The sequence below is a fragment of the Gouania willdenowi genome, chromosome 7, assembly GCF_900634775.1.
Source record: "Gouania willdenowi chromosome 7, fGouWil2.1, whole genome shotgun sequence".
NCBI lineage: Eukaryota > Metazoa > Chordata > Actinopteri > Blenniiformes > Gobiesocidae > Gouania > Gouania willdenowi.
The window spans coordinates 38,972,756-38,993,526 of NC_041050.1; the positions used below are offsets into that span (position 1 = coordinate 38,972,756).

Below are 20,771 nucleotides of genomic sequence, written 5' to 3' on the forward strand. Positions count from 1 at the left end.
TGAAGGAGGGAAATGAAAGAGGGAGATCGTCCTCAGAGGAACCGACGAAGAGGAGGAGGAAGAACGCTGGAAGCACTGAAGAGGAGGAGGAGGGAGAAGCTCCCATAGTTACCTGTTGGGGTTTCACTTCAACTGGTGATCATTATAACTGGTGGTCACTCAGTGTTAGCATGAACCTGAAACACCGACTAATACAACCACTAGACTAGTCAGAAACTAGTCACATGACAACATGACGACCAATGTGAGCCTAACAGCAGCTGCTCTGAGTGATCAAAGTTCATCACCTTAAGGACCACGCCGTTCACTCAGCGCACACACACAGTCTCACAGGTGTTGAGAACAAAAGAGAGACGGAGCAAAGTGGTGATATGTGTAGAAGGAAAGTCTCAGTGGGTGTGGCCTCCCTCGCTCACTCTCTCGCTCTAACTTCACGCTTGAAGCCACCACTTTGATATTAATGAGCCGACCCTCCCAAGGCTCCGCCTACTCTTCTGTGTGTGGGTGCACAAGCCCCGCCCCCTCTGTTCCCACCGGGCTTCCCTCTCTCTCTCTCTGTCAGAACAATGTGTCGTTCACAGTAATGGGATTACAGCCATCCAGCCGGCTGCTCGCTCGCCCTCCCTCCCTCTCTCTCTCTCTCTCTCGCTCTCTCTCTCTCTGTCAGTACTCCTCGATCGCCCTCTCTTTCTCCGTTCAGCCTCTTTTCAGTTTCCATCGTCTGCTTTCAGGAGGAATGAAGGAGAGACGGACGCTCTGCTGGATGAAGTGAGTCCCCTCGCTCGCCCTCTCTCTCTCTCTCTCTCTGATTGACAGCTGACTCCCGTAATTGCTCTGTGATGTCATTAATGAGGGAATGGGATGAAAGGAGTCCCACAACTTTCCCTGAAGCTGATGATGATGATGATGATGATGATGATGATGATGATGAACTTGTGCACAGATGGTTGTCACTTGGTCTTTTCTGCTGTCTCAGCAGAAGGTTTCTGTGCAGTTTGCATGTTCTCCCTCAGTTTCTGTGGTAACAGTGAGCACCTGTCCATCAGACAGTTGAAGCTCCACCCCCTGTGCGGACGTGTCAGCAGGTCAACACTTTGTCCTTAAAGTTCAGCCCAAAAAGTTGAAGTCAGAAATCGGAAGTGGGCGGGGTTTGTGTTCTTATTGTCCTGTGCCTGGGCCAATCAGCATCCTGTGTGTGTGCGCTGAACGATTAGTGTGAGCTGACCACGCCCCCCTCACTGAAGCCTCGTGAAGCAGTTCAACCTTCATCTGTGTCTGTAAGAGGAAGATGATGAACTGACCACTCAGAGCAGCTTGTGTTACAGTCAGACTGGTCTTTGTGTTATCCTGTGACTGGTTTCTTAAACATTGAATGCTTGGTCAGTTGGTGTTCCAGTTGGATTGGTAATCATGTTATCTAGTGACTGTAGATGAATTATTTTTATTGTGTTATGATGAACGAAAGGTTCAGATAAATGGAAATTAATTGAAGTGTCACTGGTTGTAACGATCACCAGATGAAGTGAAACACCAGCAGAGTTTGGGTTTAGTAACTGGTTTAATCTCAGTTTGAACTGGACCAGGAGAACCTCTGCATCACTTTTGGACTCAGAGGGTCTGACCCGCCCCACAGGATGAAGAGAACCAATCATGAGTGTTCAGCAGGGCCTCCTCCGTCCAATCAGCAGGCTTTTCTCACACAATCAATAGAAGTATTACCAATCTGATCATTACTATTACCTTATACATCTGTCACAAGATATCATGATCACCACTTCAACCTCAACACCAGCTGGTCTCACTTAACCCGTGGGCCAAATTGGACGCTCTGACGGGTCAAGTTTGCTCCACTGACCCTGAGTTTGACACCACTGACTAAGAGTGACAGTAAAACACATTTTAATATCTTGTTTTTGTCTTTAAAAAGTAGCTGATTTTTTTAAATCAGATCAGCTGCTCAGTCATCATCACATGTTGGATTAACAATCTGTCACTAATTAGCCCTGGAGCATTATTTCTCAGTGAACTATAGTAACATAGTTGTTGGCAAACGTTCAAATGAAAAGAGGACGGACACAGAGAGAGGACGTGTATCTTCAGAAACTGTAACATCTGAGACCAAAACGGCTAAAATCATACGTTCACACCCAACGCGACTTCAGCGATGACGGTGGCTTGAATATTGTTGCACTTTTTGGTTGTTTCATCACTTCATCGCTTTAGTGACGTGACGACCGGTGAATAGTATGAATAGTGTGTGTGTGCAGCACTGAGAGGGCTGATCACTTCTTCTACAGTCGTACGTTTACAGCACTTTTCATAGACAGCTCTACTTATGGTTTAAATGATCAACTTACAGAGTTACTAAAGGATGATTTTCACTCAAAATATCCTCAGAATTTAAAGGTTTATTCAAAGACTTTCATTTGGCCCCAGTAAATAGAGGAAGTGTACAGCCCTCTCAGTGCAGCCTCAGCTCTACAGACAGTGACGTAGGTAGAAACTCATCACTGATTGGATGAGACACAGCGTCACTAGAAGTTGCTTGAAAAGTTCAAAATTTTCAACTTTGAGCGACTTTGCACGAGTCGCGTCTCTTGAAGGGGTGGTCACATGACATCGCATTATTTACATTGATTTAGAATGAAATCTAAACCTTTAGACCAGGAGGACGTTAAGACGTAACATAGGTCATCACAGAGAAGACAAGTTTCATTTTCTTGTCTTGTTTCTTCAGTTCTCTGACTTTGGTTTTCTTGTTGTGTCCTACTTGTCTTGTCTTATTGTCTCCTGTTTGTCCTTTCTATTTCTTGTTTTGTCATTACTGGTCATCTCAACTTTGTTTTATCTTGTCTTAATGTTGTTTCTTATCTTCTCATATCTGATCCTATTGTGCCTGGTCTTGTCATCACTTGTTGTTTAGTGTCTTGTCTTATATCAGCATTTCTTGTTGTGTCACATCTTATCTTTAGTCTTGTTTTATCTGGTGTGTTTTTCTGTTGTCTTGTCTGGTATCCTGTCTTGTCTCATCTTTTTCAACACATTGTTTTCTCTCCTTATATTTCATTCTATATTTTGTCTGGTCTTTCCCCTGATGTCTCGTGTCTTAATCTTGTCTCCTGTTGTCTTCTATCTTGTCTCGTCTCCTTTGTCCCACATGTTTCTCCTGGACTCAGACCTTAGACCAGGTTCTTTTTGTCTCTCTTTGTCTTGTCTCTTTGTGTTTCACTGAGGTTTGTACTTTGTGTTCAATAATAAAATCTTCTCCTCCCCTCGTTCCTCCATGTTGATTAAACTTCAGGCTGCTGTTATTACATCTTATTACACACACACACACACACACACACACACACACACACACACACACACACACACACACACACACACACTCCCTTCAAAGCCTTATTTAACGTTGGGAGGATCATTCCCTCATAAACAAGCTGCAGAGGGAGCGGCTGCTAACGCTGCACCTCCTCTTCATCCTCCTCCTCACCCTCCTCTTCCTCCTTTTCTACCTCCTCTTCCTCCTCTTCCTCTTCATCACGCCGCCGTCCCGTTCGCCGATGTTCTCAGTTCGACTCTCTCGCTTTATTCAGCTGCTGTTGACTCTCGACTCCTCTTTTGTGTTCGTTGCCGCGGCAACCGCATCATCAGGACCACCTCTGGGTTTTTTAATGGAGGGGTGTCAGCAGAACGGGGTGGGGGGCGGAGCCTAACCAGTGGAAGCATTTACTCCATCACTCAGTGAGAGGAGATAAAGACCAACTTTTATTTAGCCCGTCCTCCACCCACACTGTTCACCTCAGTGTAGGCCCCGCCCCCTCACCCTCACCCTTGGACCCTGGTCAGACAGCGTTGCTACGTGCTGAGCTAACTCGAACATGTGCTACTGGTGTCTGGATAAGGAATAAGACGAATGATATAAAACCAAACGCACAGAATGATGACCAAAGCATCATCAGAGCTGAGGCTGCACTGAGAGGGCTGTACACTTCCTCTATTTACTGGGGCCTGATGAAAGTGGAATACTCCTTCAATAAACCTTTAAATTCTAAGGATATTTTGAGCGAACGTCATCCTTTAGTAACTCTGTAAGTTGATCATTTAAACCATAAGTACAAGTAGAGCTGTCTATGAAAAGTGCTGTAAACGTACAACTGTAGAAGAAGTGATCAGCCCTCTCAGTGCTGCACACACACACTATTCATACTATTCATACTATTCATACTATTCATACTATTCCCAGGTTGTCACTGGAACGATGAAGGGTGACTCATCACGGGCGATTTAAGCAACTATAGTTGCGACTTCAGTGACTACAGTTGGTTAAATCACCTGTGATGATTCGCTTCATCACTCCAGTGATGTGATCACCAAGGAAGTGACGTAGAGAGAAACTCTTCACGGATTGGATGTCACGAAACAGCGTCACTGGAAGTCACTTGAAAAGTTAAAAAGTTTCAACTTGCGTGAGTTGTGTCTCTTGATAGATATATACTTTATTACACACACATACACATACATAAATGAATAAATAAAAGGTTAAAAAAAAGTTTTGTCATTTACATTCATTTAAAATGTAATTTAGTTACTGTAGTCGCTTTCAGTGTGAACGCAGCTTTAAGGACGATGACAGTGGATTAAAAGAGTTTTAACCGTGTGTGTGTGCGCGCGCATGCACAGATGACTTTTGGATTATCCTTTTGAATCAAACATATTGTCTTTTATCTCTTCTTATCCTTCATCTTGTTTTGTTGTCATTTCTCTTCTTCTTATGTCATGTCTTGATTTTTGTCTCGTTAGTGCCTCATTGTGCTGGTCTTTTCTTGTGTCTCATCTTATCGATCGTCTTGTCTTTTCCTGTCCAGCTGTCTGTGTTGTTTGTGTGTCGTTGTCCAGTCTGTGAGCGACAAACGTCTCTCCTCCAATGAGACTTTGTCAGGTGTCTGTGGTCCTCCTGACAGACTCAGCCTGTCAGTAACTGTGGTATAAAGCAGGTAAGTGTGTGTTAGTTAGATTAGGAGGGGGGCGTCGCCTGTTATTCAACCCCTCCTCCATACAGCAGGTCCTCAGCTGGGACCATAGAGGGTGGCTGATAGCCTGAGGTCAGAGTGTGACCTGCTGCAGGGGCCCCCCAAGTGTGTGTGTGTGTGTGTGTGTGTGTGTGTGTGTGCGTTTCCCAGCTTTAGGAAGCGATCACTGCGGCTCTTCAACCACTTCAGGCTGTAGTGTGACACACACACACACACGCACACACACACACACACACACACGGGCAACACCATAGATCACCTGTGTCAAACTCGAGGCCTTGGGGCCAAATCTGGCCCTTTGGAGCATCCAATTTGGCCCGTAAGAGAAAGTAAAAATGACAGAGAAAACATGAATTATTTTTTATTTTTATTTATTTATTTATTCAGTTTATTTCCGACATGGTTACATTCACTTTTTTTTTTTTTCACATTTTTTTTTCTTTTCGTACATGCTGAAAAAGGAGACGAGAGAAGCAGTTTGCTTATCCGGGTCCCGTCCCCTGTTTTACCATCGCAAATTTACATGGGTTTACATGTCTCTCTGGTCAAACATTCTTGAGTTGTTCTGAACAGTCCTTTTTTGTGTATTCTTGTTTTTATTCCTCTTCCTCTCTGTCGTTGTTCGTGTTGGCCTTGTTCCCTGCCAGACGTTGTTAGCATTCCTCCAGTTCAAGAACAGTTCCTCTTTCGAAGGTGCATATCATCATCACAATCATTGTGTAAATGAAACTCAACAGTATTTGCAGGTACTCATAGTTTTCCCAGTGATTATATCACATGATTTCAGTCATTTTCAATGTTAAACTGTTGAAAAAACTCAAAGTTCTTACAAAATCTTTCAATTTTCCTCAAATTATTACATAATATTTCCCTAAATTGAATAGAAATTGGTCACAAAGTCGAGGAAATTTAAAGTGGAGATCCTGTTGGGACAGATATCTGTCACTTATTTCTTGGATGTTGTCAGTTTCTTATATTTAGTACTTTATTACTAATTTTTCCACATAAAATCTGTGACCCACTAGATATCAAACTTGTCTGTATTTGGCCGTTGAACTAAAATTAGTTTGACATCCCTGCGATAGACATAGCACTAGAACAAAAATGGCATCCTCCTTTTATGTTGAAATGACAGTAAAATAGAAGTGAAACACTTCTTAAAGAAGGTGTTCACAAACACGCAATGTACTAAACTATCTATCTATCTATCTATCTATCTATCTATCTATCTATCTATCTATCTATCTATCTATCTATCTATAAAAACATGTCCCATAGAATTAAACCAGACACTATTTTACTTTGCACCCACACATAAACCCCTTTATAACACTACAGAGTGTGTACACCTCTTTGTACAGCCAACCTTCAAACTCATACTCATTTCAACATAATTGACAACTCTACTTAAGCTCCTCCCACTATATGAATACATATTTCCGACGGGCACTGTACTAGTGGAGTGACAAACAATTTCAACCTCTGACATTTGTTTGAGTAAATCTAATCTTTCAGGAGAAATTGTTCCAATTTATTGATCTCAGAGGCCTTTAATGTCTTTATCTGTTACACCTAATGTTAATGATCATCCATAGCAGCTTTTACACACACACACACATACACACACACATTGAAAGTGATGGAATTAGCATCAATATCATTAACACCCATCACCTCGACACACACACCTCCCTGTGTGTGTGTGTGTGTGTGTGTGTGTGTGTGTGTGTGTGTGTGTGTGTGTGTGTGTGTGTGTGTGTGTGTGTGTGTGTGTGTGTGTGTGTGTGTGTGTGTGTGTGTGTGTGCGTGTGCGTGTGCGTGCGGGTTGTGGTTTGAGTATCAAAGACTTGTTTTTATTAATATTTGATGTGTTCAATGATCAGTATTCAGTTTGTGGAGCTTTGACTCTGAGCTGCTGCTCTGGAGGAAAACTTAGCGTTGGGCACAATATTCATCTTTCTATTCAACTACAAACCTGATGGTTTCTACTGCAGCAACAAAGAATGTTACAATAAAAACACACAGATGTTTAGAACGCTACAGATGTTACAGTAGAAACTCAGCAGGTGTTACAGTAGAAACTCAGCAGATGTTACAGTAGAAACTCAGCAGAAGTTACAGTAGAAATGCTGCAATGTTACAGTACAAACTCTGCAGATGTTACAGTAGAAACTCAGTAGATGTTACAGTAGAAACTCAGCAGATGTTACAGTAGAAACTCAGTAGATGTTACAGTAGAAACTCAGCAGATGTTACAGTAGAAACGCTGCAAGTGTTACAGTAGAAACGCTGCAAGTGTTACAGTAGAAACTCAGCAGATGTTACAGTAGAAACGCTGCAAGTGTTACAGTAGAAACTCAGCAGGTGTTACAGTAGAAACGCTGCAGGTGTTACAGTAGAAACTCTGCAGATGTTACAGTAGAAACTCTGCAGATGTTACAGTAGAAACTCAGTAGATGTTACAGTAGAAACGCTGCAGATGTTACAATAGAAACTCAGCAGATGTTACAGTAGAAACTCAGCAGATGTTACAGTAGAAACTCAGATGTATTTCACTTTAAACTATGTGTTTCAGTCAAACTATCTCTGACCTACTATTGGTATTTAAAGGCGTTTCCAGAAATAGAAACAGATTCTATTGTTAAACTCTCTGGTTTCATGTTTACGATGTGGTCATGTGACTCACGTCTGCGGCGACACTTTACGAGTCGGACTGTGAGTTTTGATCGGGCGTAACCCAGCGTTTGTTTTTAATGTTTCCTCAATTTTATTTTAAATGTGTTTTACTCTAAAACAATGACCTCACCATGCTTGATTGTTTATTATCATCACTATGGCAACCAGTTAATCATCAATGCTGCTGTTATTTCTTATGCTATTTTCTCATTTTTTTAAATTATTTTTTTATTTTTAATATTATTATTTATTTATTTTTTTTTATATAATTTTCTGTTAATGCTTGGGCAGGAAATATTTCTGTTCCTGTCCTTCATTACTGACATATTATATTACCCGATGGTATAATTTTTAAGTGAGCGACACACACACACACACACACACACACACACACACACACACACACACACACACACACACACACACACACACACACACACACACACACACTTAAAAAAGGTTGTTTGAATTGAATTCTGCTCCTGGTGGTGTGAGTCTCTGATCTTCTGTTAGAAATAATACGACAAAGATTGATTAAAACGGGGTTTCCTCACAGTCTGGACAGATTAAGTCTTTTTTAGATTCAGACTCTGGAGCTGTTAATCTGCCGTTATTCACTCATTATTCTGCTCCTCTCGGTGTCTGTTTACACTACAAACAGCATTTAATCCAGATTGAACACAAGAGACGAGCAGGAATAGCATGGAGCTCGTCAATAAAACAAACAGGCATTAGCAGACGATTGTGGAGCTGTTTACAAGCCCCTGGGGAACGTTTAGGGAGCAGAAAGGAAGGAATCGGCTGCTTTTAGCTCGGATTAAGACGTCAGACCCAGAGATCTTATTGGCTGTTTGATCGACCCATTAAATAGCTCCACAAACTCAAACTAAACTTTATTTTGATAAAATACACTCAGAGGTGTAAATAGTACTGATTTATCTACTCAAGTAGAACTACTGTTACTTGATTTAAATTGTACTCATGTACAAGTAAGTCATACTTAAAATACTCAAGTAAAAAGTAGCTCAATTGAATAATACTTTAAGTAAAATTTACTAGTTACTTTCACCCCCCACGTTTAATGTTGGTAATAAATCTTGGTACGGTTCCCTTACATACAGTAAACATCTCATGTAGAAACTTAAAAAAGAATCATTTTGGAATGACTTCTTTTAAAACTTAAACTTAAAATGATGGAAAAACCACACCGAGTGACTCTGAAAATGAAAATAAAATATTTAAAATGACACAAATAATTTAAGAAAAACACATGAAATGATGGGAAAACGCACAGAATGACAGAAAAACGCACAATACAAAATAAAAACACATAAAATGGCGTCAAAAACACACGAAAAAGGCAGTGAAATAATAATTGACTCAGTAACGGTTGGGTGTAGAAATGTAACTAATTACTTATTTTATAACGTACTTAAGTACAAGTAAAATTAGTGAGTTAGAAAATAACTCAAAAAAGTGCAAGTACCATAAAAGCAACTCAACTACAGATAATGTCAGTACTTACTTTCACTACTGAATACACTTAATCAGAATCAACTTTATTTACCATGTAATGTATGTTATACACACAATGAATTTGACTTGTTGAACTGTGCTCTCTAACAATGTAAACATTAAATAATAACAATCAACTAGAAAAAATATCAACATAAATATATATAAGAAAAGCACATATTTCTTTTATTTTGAAGGGAATGTATCTGTTGAGCAGACTGTGGTCTGTTCACTTCTCTAAAAGTATAAGATCACTAAGACGTTCTCCATCTTCTATGTGGGAAATATTGGTGAAGTTGAGCAGAAGTACTGTGTAATGGAGAAAACGAATAAAGGTGTTCGTTTTCCTTTTTTCGTTTTCTGTACCGAAGCAAAAGAGCTTGAATTTGAAAAACAAGGCGTTTTCCATTTTTTAGTTTTTCATGTTTTTGTTGCATAGTGAAAAATGAATGAACAATAGATACACGGATTTATAGATTTATAAAGACACCAGCATTTAAAGCATCGATCTGCAGCTCATCTCACCTGGATTAAAGTCTTTCTGGAGCCAAAAGAAATGCCTTCTTAATGTTTTTTAGTTGATGTACAGTATTTGTAGAGCTACAAAAATAACTTGAATTCGATATGACATCATGATAAGTCGGCACATTGGCAGTTAATTCAATCTGTCCCCACACAAATAAAATCTCTATTTTCTTCCAGAATGGTCTTTTTATTTTTTTCGGTATCTTACCAATGATTTAAAACTTAAGGTTAGCCACAGGTGTAGGAAAGTTGATAGGAGGTGAAGTAGGAAGGCATTTATTTTGTTATATCATGATTTTATTTGGTGTCAGTGTATTTATACCATCTGTAAGAAATAACAATTCATTATTTTAATATTTTTTATAGCTATAGGGAGCCATTGCAAAAGAGTCAAAGGCTCCAGAACCACAGGTTGCAGACCCCTGGTTTAAAGGATAATGTCAACTTTTTTTTGTATAATGAAGACTAATGTAAAGTGAAAACTGCAAAACCAGGTGTACATTAAGAGCTGATGCCATGTTTGTTGTTTGTTGTATGTTCAAATGATTAAATACGGTTTTAAAGCCCTAACCACAGACGTGTGGTCCTCCTCTCAGGGTGGACTGTTGGTCTTCTAAACGTTCTTCAGTGTCTCAGATGTTCTTCATGTTGTTCCTGTTTTTGTTGGACACCAGTTCTCCCAGTTTGTGCCCCATGGGTCTGATCTGGTCTCTGGTCTCCGCGCTGGTTCTAGTGCTGCTCTGATGGTCTGTGATGAGGTCTACACTGGACAGTGGAGACAGAGCGTCTCTTGGTGCTGACCAAATGGGCTTTGAGTTGACCTCTAGCTGACCTCTAGTTGACCTCTACATTCCCGTAGAGTTCTCTATGAAGGGTCTCAGTGTCCTGTTGGTCTTGTACAGTGCCACACATTTCTGTATCCATGTGTTTATGGAGTTTTTCTTTCTCTGTCCAACACTAGCTGCTGATTGGCTGATCATCTACAGTTACTCATATTCTATATATCTTCATATAATGAATAGCATTTTTCTATTGGCCCAACAAATCAAGGCCACATTATGAAGCATGTTTTAGCAACAGAGCATTCAAAGTGATTCATGTAAAGGCTTTAAAACAAGTACAAAATATAAAATAAAATAATTTTTAATGCATTTTAAAATCATAAAAACAGAAAAAAAAAAGCCTGCAGTACTGTGTTCCACAGCAGCAGCGGTAAATAATTTGTGAACATAGGGCTCTATTCTCCCATGTGCGTAAGTCCAAAAAGCTACGCAGTGGCACTGTTTCTGACTGTATGCTATTCTCCTCCTGTACTTAAGAGTGTCGCTGCACGCCTTCATCCCAGTTACGCACTGTGGGTGGAGCAGCCCTAAAATGTGGCCGTTCCCTTTCAAGTCAGTCCTTTTCCTCTTCTGTTCTTCTAACCCTGGAATAAGTGCAGCGCCCCCATAAGGTGAAACATTATATAACATTAGAAATATGGACTTAGTTACATTTGAAGCCACACGGACTTGTGCGTCGCGCAGCAGCAGCTGTGATCACTCAGCTGCTGCTGCACGATGAATTCAAACTATGACAGACACAGACTTCTGTCCACGTTGGTCACAGTGATTCAACTATTTTCATATTATGTCCAACGTGAAGTCACAGTTTGATCCACTACAGAGTGAAACAAGCTGTCATATGCAGATGAGGATGGAACACAAACTGTTTCCACACATATTTTAATGAGGCTCAGCTCAGGTTGTTTTAAACTATTTATATTTAAAACTGTGTATTATGGAATGAAGCCCGCCTTCATTCACACATACGCGCTTTTGGTCTCCTTACGCGCAGTGGGCGTGTCAGTAGCCTGGACCAGATAATACACATAGGAGAGAAGTGCGTAACTGCAGGCGCGCAAACAGCGCTTAAGTCGAGATGGGAGAATAGATCCCATAGTGAATATTTCTAAAGTTTTTACCATTAAAATGCTTTTAATCACTGTTTTACCACCAACATGTGGCTCTGCACAGGTGCCATCATTGTTACTAGACGTCAAACTAATTCTTTTTATAGGAAGTTTAACTTTACCGTGAAGGAGCTCCGCCTCCAGGTTGCGACCCCCAGTCCATAAACCCAGAGTTCTGAGTGTCATTGAATGCAGCATGAGAACAGTGACTTCCTTTTGAAGATGCAGCCTGTAGGCGGGGCTTAAGAGTTCATGTGGTAGCACATGGGTGGGTCTTGATTAAAATGTGGGGGGGGGTGATGCTGTTGTGGAGAGATGATGTAATGCCTGGTCACAGCAACTTTCTGAGGCATATTTTTAGGGATGTGAGGATAGATCCTAAATCAGCTAAAAATCTACTGTATGTAAATCAGAGGTGATTAAGTTCAGTATGTGCTTCAGTACTCTGATTAAACAATAGGGGGCGCTGGTACTGTTTTAGTGACGCTTGTTTAGACTGAACCACGAGCAGCGGAGAGAAGAGAACTTTAATCAGACCAAAAAAACAAGACCTGACCCGAGCCGACAGAGCCCAAATAAAGCTGATGTTTCTTTAAGCCTGAACCAGTTTCAACCAAATCACATCTGTGCACGTGCATGTAGAGGTGAGTCAGCATTTGTTTGTGCGTCTTTTCTTGCACTAATAGAAACAAATTTACCTGATTTACCCCAACGTCAGGACCTGACCCGAACCCGTGGAATAACCATTGAAATTACACACACACACACACACACACACACACACACACACACACACACACACACACACCGTAAAAAAATATGTAATTTTTGTTCTTATCTTTTGAATTCATGTTTAAAATTATTATTATTATTATTATTATTATTATTATTATTATTATTTTGTTTAGATTTACCTGGTGATAAATGAAGAAATGTGCAATTTATTTAGGTTTATGAGTTCAAACAGTTCAAACAGTTTGTAAGATGGTTATGAAAAGCAAATATATTAGTTTAACAAATTCTTGACAATTTAAATAAAAGAATAAGAATCTCCAAAATATGATCTCTATGTATTGAAATTGAAAGGAGTTAAAGTGCGTCATTACATACTAATCTTTGATCTTAGTTTTTTCTTTTTAAATTGGGATTTGAATCTAATCGTTTGTCGAGTATATCTGAAAAATCACACACAGCTGATTCCAACCGTTTCTTCAGAAGAAACGGTTCTTCTTCTTATTCAGGCTTTCAGTGATGTCCCCAAAAAAAAGTAAAAGGTAGAAGGCTATAAATAAAAGTAAAAGGCTATAAAAAAAAAAAAAAAAAAAGTAGAAGGCTACAACTCACTGCAAGAAATCACTGAAGCAACGCCTGCACGCGCCAACTAAGGGGATCAAGGGGCATTCTCCCCCTGGAGAATTTAGCAAAAATGTTGCTATATGGTGGCTTTTGGTGCATTATTTTAGTGTAATTGTGGCTATCTATTATGTGGTTAATATATTTTACAAAATCTTTATTTTTATGAGACAGTTCACATACATGTTCATTATTTTATTGCTTCGTCACATTATACAGATTGTAGATTTTGTAAAATACATTAACGTTTGGCCACTGCATCAGCTGTCAGCTCTTGATTCTCATCTCCACATAACGTTTACCTAAATTAAAATAGTTTTCCTTCATGGTCATTGTGATGCTTCTGACATTTTTGTTTCTGTTTGGCTGAATTTGGCGGGAGTTACATGCACCAGATTGTAGGAAAAGTGGGAGTGTTCTGCGTTTTGTTTCGTTCTCAGTCAGAGATATTTGTGTGTATCAGAACATCACTTCTGAGCCTCTCACTGTGTGACTTTGGTTGTCTGTCAGCGTCTTATAAACCGTTAGCTGTTTCTAGCTCTCTATGTTTGTACCTGCTGCTCCACCAGGGGGCGAACATCAGCGTCTTTGTGTTCTAACTGATAATTGAGCTGCCGTGGCGATGAGCCTCGTCACCGTGGTAACAAATTGCTCTCCTCTGTGGATGATAGTAATTAGTGCGTGTGCGTGCCGTGCGTCTGCATGAGTGTGTGTGACTCACAAAGACAGGGAAAATAAAAGTTTGGGGAAATGGCGTTTTTCACTGCTGTGACAACAGCTGACAACATCTATGAGACGCACAAAGAGACACACACGTCCCACTGGGATTTAATGTGCGTGTGTGTGTGTGGTGTGTGTGTGTGTGTTGTCATACACTGGATGATATCAAACTGTCTTCGTCTCAGCAAACTACGGGAAATATTCATGAGCTCACCAAGGGAGTGTGTATGAGTGTGGTTGTGTGAGTGCACGTGTGTGTGTCGTGTATGTGTGTGTGTGTGTGTGTGTGTGTCTATGTGTGCATTTGTGTGTAATAAAGCCAAACAGGCAGAAAAGTGTCCTGAAAAAAAGGAAAAAAGACAGAGAAGACAAAGAAGGCAACACATGTACAGTAAAGTGTGTGTGTGGGACACACCTACCCTTGCATTGTGTTAACGTGTCTGAACACAACACACAATCTATTAATCAAGCTTTAAATAATAATTAAAATCCAAAATGTAATATTCAACAAGATGAATTAATCTAAGATTGAAATTATCCAGACAGTAAATACTGCTCTGTTCCATGAATAAATAAAAGCATACAGTAGCTGACCTGTGGCCATAGATGTCAGAGACCTGCAGGGTTTAGACGTAACCAGACTGACGTTTTCACTCATCCCTCAGTGGTAGAAATTGTTCAAGCTTTTTGTTATTTTGCGGCTGATGTTTAACCTTATTGATTGAATTTTTAATTGAAATACAAATTCATGGCATTTACCATTTGACAGTAATTCAGCAGACTCAATTTGTAAATGTCTATAGACCAATTTGGAGTTTTGTTGTTCTCCATTTATGCTCAGTTTTTCTACAATCAGATTTTAAATTCTGCTCTATCTCAGTTTTTCTCCAAGGTGTTTTCTGTGTGTTTGGGTTTTCTCTGAGCTTCTCTTGTGTCCAGACTAACAGGGATCCTGGTCTGGTATCATTGAGGAGGGATGGGTGGTTCTGATTGGTTCTTTGGTCCTGACTGACAGACAGAGATGGAGCTGAGTTAATGACTCTGAACACTGCTGTCACTGTTTCACTAAAACCAGATCAAAGTTCACATCAGGACAATGAGAAAGAAGCTGTGGTGAAGTTATGGAGGATTTCAGAGGTTTCAGTGTTGGTCAGCGTTTCCTGCCTGGCTCAGAGGCTCCAGGGTAGAACCTGAAAGTAGGACGAGAGAGAGAGAGAGACGAACAAAGACGTTCAAATACACGCTCGCAGGTGTGTGTGTGTGTCATCACTTTGAAGAGTGGGAGTCAGCTGTGTGTGTGTGTGTGTGTGTGTGTGTGTGTGTGTGTGTGTGTGTGTGTGTGTGTGTGTGTGTGTGTGTGTGTGTGTGTGTGTGTGTGTGTGTGTGTGTGTGTGTGTGTGTGTGTGTGTGTGTGTGTGTGCGTGTGTGCGTGCGCGCGTGTAACCACCACCTCACTGCGTTAGAAGGAGCCGTCCTTCATTAGCATACAGAGAGAACGAGGAGGGGCGAGCGGGGAACAGACCCATGAGAAAACTGGAACGTGTGTGTGCGAGGATATTTACGCACTTATAAAATGAGACATTTTTTATAACACACTTACAAAATGAGGGATTTTTTTATGATAAAACATACAAAATGTGGACATTTTTATGATAACACACATTTTAATATAAGTTGTGTATTATTGTTGCATTACAAATAAAATGTATTATTATTATTATTATTATTATTACATACTTATTTTTATAACACTTATCAAGTGAATACATACATACACACATTCTTTATATTTTAGTCGACTGTATCTGTCACAGAGTTAGTCGACTAAATTATTGACGTTATGTATATGACTAAAACTAGACTATAACTAAATTAGTAATGATGACTAAATTTTGACTAAAACTAAGTTGCATTTTAGAGAGAAGACTACAAATTAAACTAATGTCTAAAGTAACAGTGGGAGGCTGTGATTGGTTGAAAGCGTGTGAGAGCTGCAGTGATTGGATGAAGCAGGTGAAGCATCTCTAGTGGGTTTTCTCAGCCCTGGGTTCAGTCTACAGGCGTAGAGCAGGTGTTGCGAGTTGACGCTACAACGACGCCCGCGGCTCAGCCTGATTTCCCCTGTCCTTCCTCTCACCTCTCCATACTTTCACTCCTCCTCCTCCTCTTCCTCTTCCTCTTCCTCTTCCTCTTCCTCGCTCCCTGACAGCTCCGCTCCACTGTATGAATTATAGATGAATCTCCTCCATCAGCTGAGCAGCAGCAGTTATTAACAGACAGACAGACAGACAGAGATCTAGGATGTTCACTATTACCATGGTAATGTCCTGAGGCCTCTCGGGGTGTTTCCCAGCATGCACTGGGATGAGTTAAACAGAAACTGTTCACTGGGAGTTTCAGACTTGGTGGGAGGGAGGGGCGAGTGAGCATAAGTCAGACAGAGAGAGAGAGAGAGAGAGAGAGATGAATAGATGTTTGTGTGAGAAACTGTAGCACATTCTTTCCTCAGTCATTACGTCCTGTTTAATAGAAATAGAGGAAAACATCCTGACATGGCAACGTGTGTCTGTGAGGAGCACCAGTACAGACCTACAGACCTATAGACCTACAGACTATAGACCTATAGACTATTGACCTATAGACTATAGACCTACAGACCTACAGACTATAGACCTATAGATTATAGACCTACAGACCTATAGACTATAGACCTACAGACTATAGACCTATAGACTATAGACCTACAGACTATAGACCTATAGATTATAGACCTACAGACTATAGACCTATAGACTATAGACCTACAGACTATAGACCTATAGACTATAGACCTATAGACTATAGACCTACAGACTATAGACCTATAGACTATAGACCTACAGACTATAGACCTACAGACTATTGACCTACAGACTATAGACCTATAGACTATAGACCTACAGACTATAGACCTATAGACCTACAGACTATAGACCTACAGACCTATTGACCTACAGACTATAGACCTACAGACTATAGACTAGGGATGGGCGATATGGACTAAACAAATTATCCCGATAATTTCTGGTATTTATCACGATGACGATAAACATCACGATAAATAAATAAAACAAATCCCAACTTAAAGTGTAAACAGGTTCATTACAAACACAAATAAATGTGAATACATCAACACTAGACACATTAAAAAGGCTACAATAACTGCTGACTCAGAGTTCATGAGCTGATATTTTATGAAATATATTAGTGCATGTGGGTCACTCTATTTGTGTTATTGTATTTAATTTATTTATTTCCTCACTTTAAATGAAATTGTTTTCTAAAAAAAAAAAGCACATGAAAAGCAAAAATAACGTCATTAGTGTTTTTATTGTTGCTGAATCTTGTTTCATTTATCTTATGAGTTACATAAAGTTATGGTTAATAAATATTTCTCTGATTTCCTATAATTAAACCAAATCAAGCTGATGATTTAATCATTCATTATATTTAGGTTTATTAATATCAATAGTTACATTAGTCTAATGGGACCAGCTTTGTCTGTGAACACAAGAAATATAATTAAAAAATATTGTGTTTCACAAGTTGGGACGAATGAATAGTGACATTAACATTATGTTAATATTTATGTCACACAACGTGTGACATGTTTAGCTTTTATCCTTTCATACAAGTGTTAAATCTGACCATAAACAAATCGATGGTTCTCTGTGGTTTTATGAAAGTAAGACATGTTCTTACTTGGTCGAGTCCTTATATGGAGTGGTTAGCGTTAGCTCTTAGCCCAGTCTGTGTGTCGGTGGGTTAGCTTAGCATAGTTAGCTTTCCCCGTGTTTGGGTGGATCTGACGGAGGAACTTGGATTGGTTCACTTTGTTGGATGGTTGTCTGGTTTTTTTTTTTTTTTTTTTCACCTTGTTTGCACATGCTGTTGAAGGTTAACACTACAAGAAGTGCAATCTTTTAACAGCAATGCATATTTTATTATTGCAATTAAATAAATGAATTTATTTCATTGCATAATTGTGACCATCACCAGCCCTCCCTAGGGAAGGGTAAATACTTTATTAAAGGGAGGATGTAAAAGAGAGAGGGCAGTGTTACACCAGGGTGGGGGGGGGGGGGGGGGAGTTAACAGGGAGGAGGGATACAAGATAGGAAAACGAATGGGTGGGGAATAATCAATAAGTTTCAAGTGATGTGATGTGAAATTGTGGTTGTGTATATTGTGCTTATTGTTGTGTTATCAAGCCAGTCTGGTGACCAGTGTGCGGCTTAGGAATAATGATGGTGGCTGTGAGCAGAGGAGGAAGTGAGTGGAAGTTACATAAAACAGGTATTTGGGAACAACGTGTCTATGGTTGAGCCCAGTATGAGTGTTATCCCACAGCCCGAGGCCGGTGCGTCCATGACAAATGTGATTCCAAGAGCCGCTACTGCAAAACCCATGAGCCGCCCCCGGGCCCGAAGAAGCAGTCGGGCCAGCAGAAAGAGCGAGAGATCTAGGGGCCCCCGGCGACCACCCCACGGCCAAGCAGCCCCCCGAACGCCCCCAAGGTCCCAAGCCGAGAGGCTGCCATTGCCCCCCCCATACACACCCGAAAAGCCCCCAAGGAGCCAAGGACCCAGCGCACCACGCCACCGACTCCAACCCCCAACCCCCAGGCCCCCCAGCCCCCCACCCCCCCACCACCACCCACACCCCCGCGCCCAGCCCCCCGAGGGGAGGGCCCAGAGAGCCCCCCGCCCGAGACCCCAGCGGAGGAGCCAAAGCCCACGCCCAGCAGACGACCAGAGCCACGCCGAACGGGCAGCCGGCGGGCACCCGCCGGTGAGCCCAGAGCCAGCAAGGACCCGACCCCAGGCCAGGAGGACCCGGAATGGATGCAGCACCAGGAGCAGCCCGCCCAGGGCGAACGACCACACCCCAAGCCACATAAGGCACCAGGGGGCCGCTGGGAGTCCCCCCGCCGGCCCCCAGGCACCCCAACCTCGCCACCCCGGGCGCCCCAGATGCTGATGCCGCCCGCGCCACGAGCTTCAGTTCTTTAAAGCCAGGGCCCCCTCCAGAGGCCAAGCCAGACCGCCCCGCCGGGATGTGGCCCCCTAATCTAACCCCGACACTCTGCCTCACGGGGGACTGGTTGTCTGGTTTTAACCAAGTAGCGGTTCATGACGTATCACAGCTTGGCAGCTTCAGGTAGCTGAGACGAACACCGCCGTCTCTGTGTGTGGGGGGGCTGAGGGGCGGGAGGTGTGGTGCACACCGTGGAGGCTCCGCTGCCGTGAACAGCATTCCACTCCAGAGAATAATACGTTTTTGTTCCAGGGGCAATTTTGGCCCCTGGAACAAAGTTTTTATGGGCATTCTTGGCTAAATTAAGGGACAAATGGCTGTGGCCTTAGCTAATTTCCGACATGTGAATTTATAGTTTCTATTCTTACCGGTGAGATTGTTTTTGACGATATATCGTGAACAGCGATATATCGCACATTCTTACTACAGACTATAGACTTACAGACTCACAGACATACAAACTGGACTACAGACTAGACTACGTCATATATATATATATATATATATATATATATATATATATTATTGTTTAACTTTCCATGGTGATAAATGAAGAAATGTTTATTTTGGTTTCTGAGTTCAAATGGTTCAGTTTGGAAGAATGTAAGTAGGATAAAATATATTAGTTGAGAAAATTCTTGACACTTTAAATAAAAGAATAAGAATCTGTATTTTTTCTCCAAAATATGATATCTATGTATTCACATTGAAAGGAGTTAAGATCATCATTACATCCTAGAATCAACCACTGCTGCATTGTTCACTCTTTATTTTTCAGTCTAACTTTAATGAAAGGCTCAAAGATCAAAAAGCTGCTTCAGTGATGATTAAACATTAGAAACGACTTTAATAATCACGGACGCTGAACCTCGCCATGTACCAGGACACGATGATGACGGCAGTCGCTCGTAAAGACCCAACGATCCATCGGAGGATGGGTTGCTATGGATACGGCAGCGTTGCCATGGAGACGTTACCACGGGCAGCTACAGTTCGACCATCTGATGAAAGTGTGAAGCAGCAAAATAGTTTATTAAAACCTCTGAGATGGAACGAGGGAAGGGGGGGGGGGGGGAGTCTGAAGAAGTCAGAGTTAGAAACTCTCTGAGGACGGAGAGATGGAGGAGGAGGAAAATAAAGAGGGATGAACTCTACACTTCTAACTGAAGACAAACCTTTATGTAACTCTCTTTTTTAACTTTTGAATCGAATGATATCATAACGTACTACTAACGTACTCACACTAACGTACTCACACTAACGTACTCACACTAACGTACTACTAAAGTACTACTAACATACTCACACTAACGTACTACCCATACTAACATACTCATACTAACATACTGCTCATACCAACGTACTACTCATACCAACGTACTACTCACACTAACGTACTAGTCATACTAACGTACTACTCATACTAACGTACTACTCATACCAACGTACTACTCATACCAACGTACTACTCATACCAACGTACTACTCATACTAATGTACTACTCATACCAATGTACTACTCATACCAACGTACTACTCATACCAACGTACTACTCATACTAACGTACTACTCATACCAACGTACTACTCATACCAATGTACTACTCATACCAACGTACTACTCATACCAACGTACTACTCATACTAACGTACTACTCATACCAACGTACTACTCATACTAACGTACTACTCATACTAACGTACTACTCATACCAACGTACTACTCATACCAACGTACTACTCATACCAACGTACTACTCATACTAACGTACTACTCATACCAACGTACTACTCATACTAACGTACTACTCATACTAATGTACTCATACTAACATACTACTCATACTAACTTACTACTCATACTAATGTACTCATACCAACATACTACTCATACCAACGTACTACTCATACTAACGTACTAC

At 41.0% G+C, this 20,771-nt stretch overlaps 1 protein-coding gene across 3 annotated transcripts in view; it reads left to right on the forward strand.

Annotated features, from left to right (window-relative positions):
• The window catches only part of plxnb3 (plexin B3), a 58,688-nt gene that overhangs the window by 17,653 nt on the left and 20,264 nt on the right, over positions 1–20,771 (forward strand). Inside the window, exon 1 of one of the 3 annotated variants that reach the window (XM_028452517.1) lies at positions 580–768. The exons of the other annotated variants lie outside the window; for them this stretch is intronic. The gene's annotated coding sequence lies outside the window, so the exon portion shown is untranslated. Of the gene's footprint in view, positions 1–579; positions 769–20,771 lie in introns of those variants that run through there. 3 annotated transcript variants of the gene reach the window in all.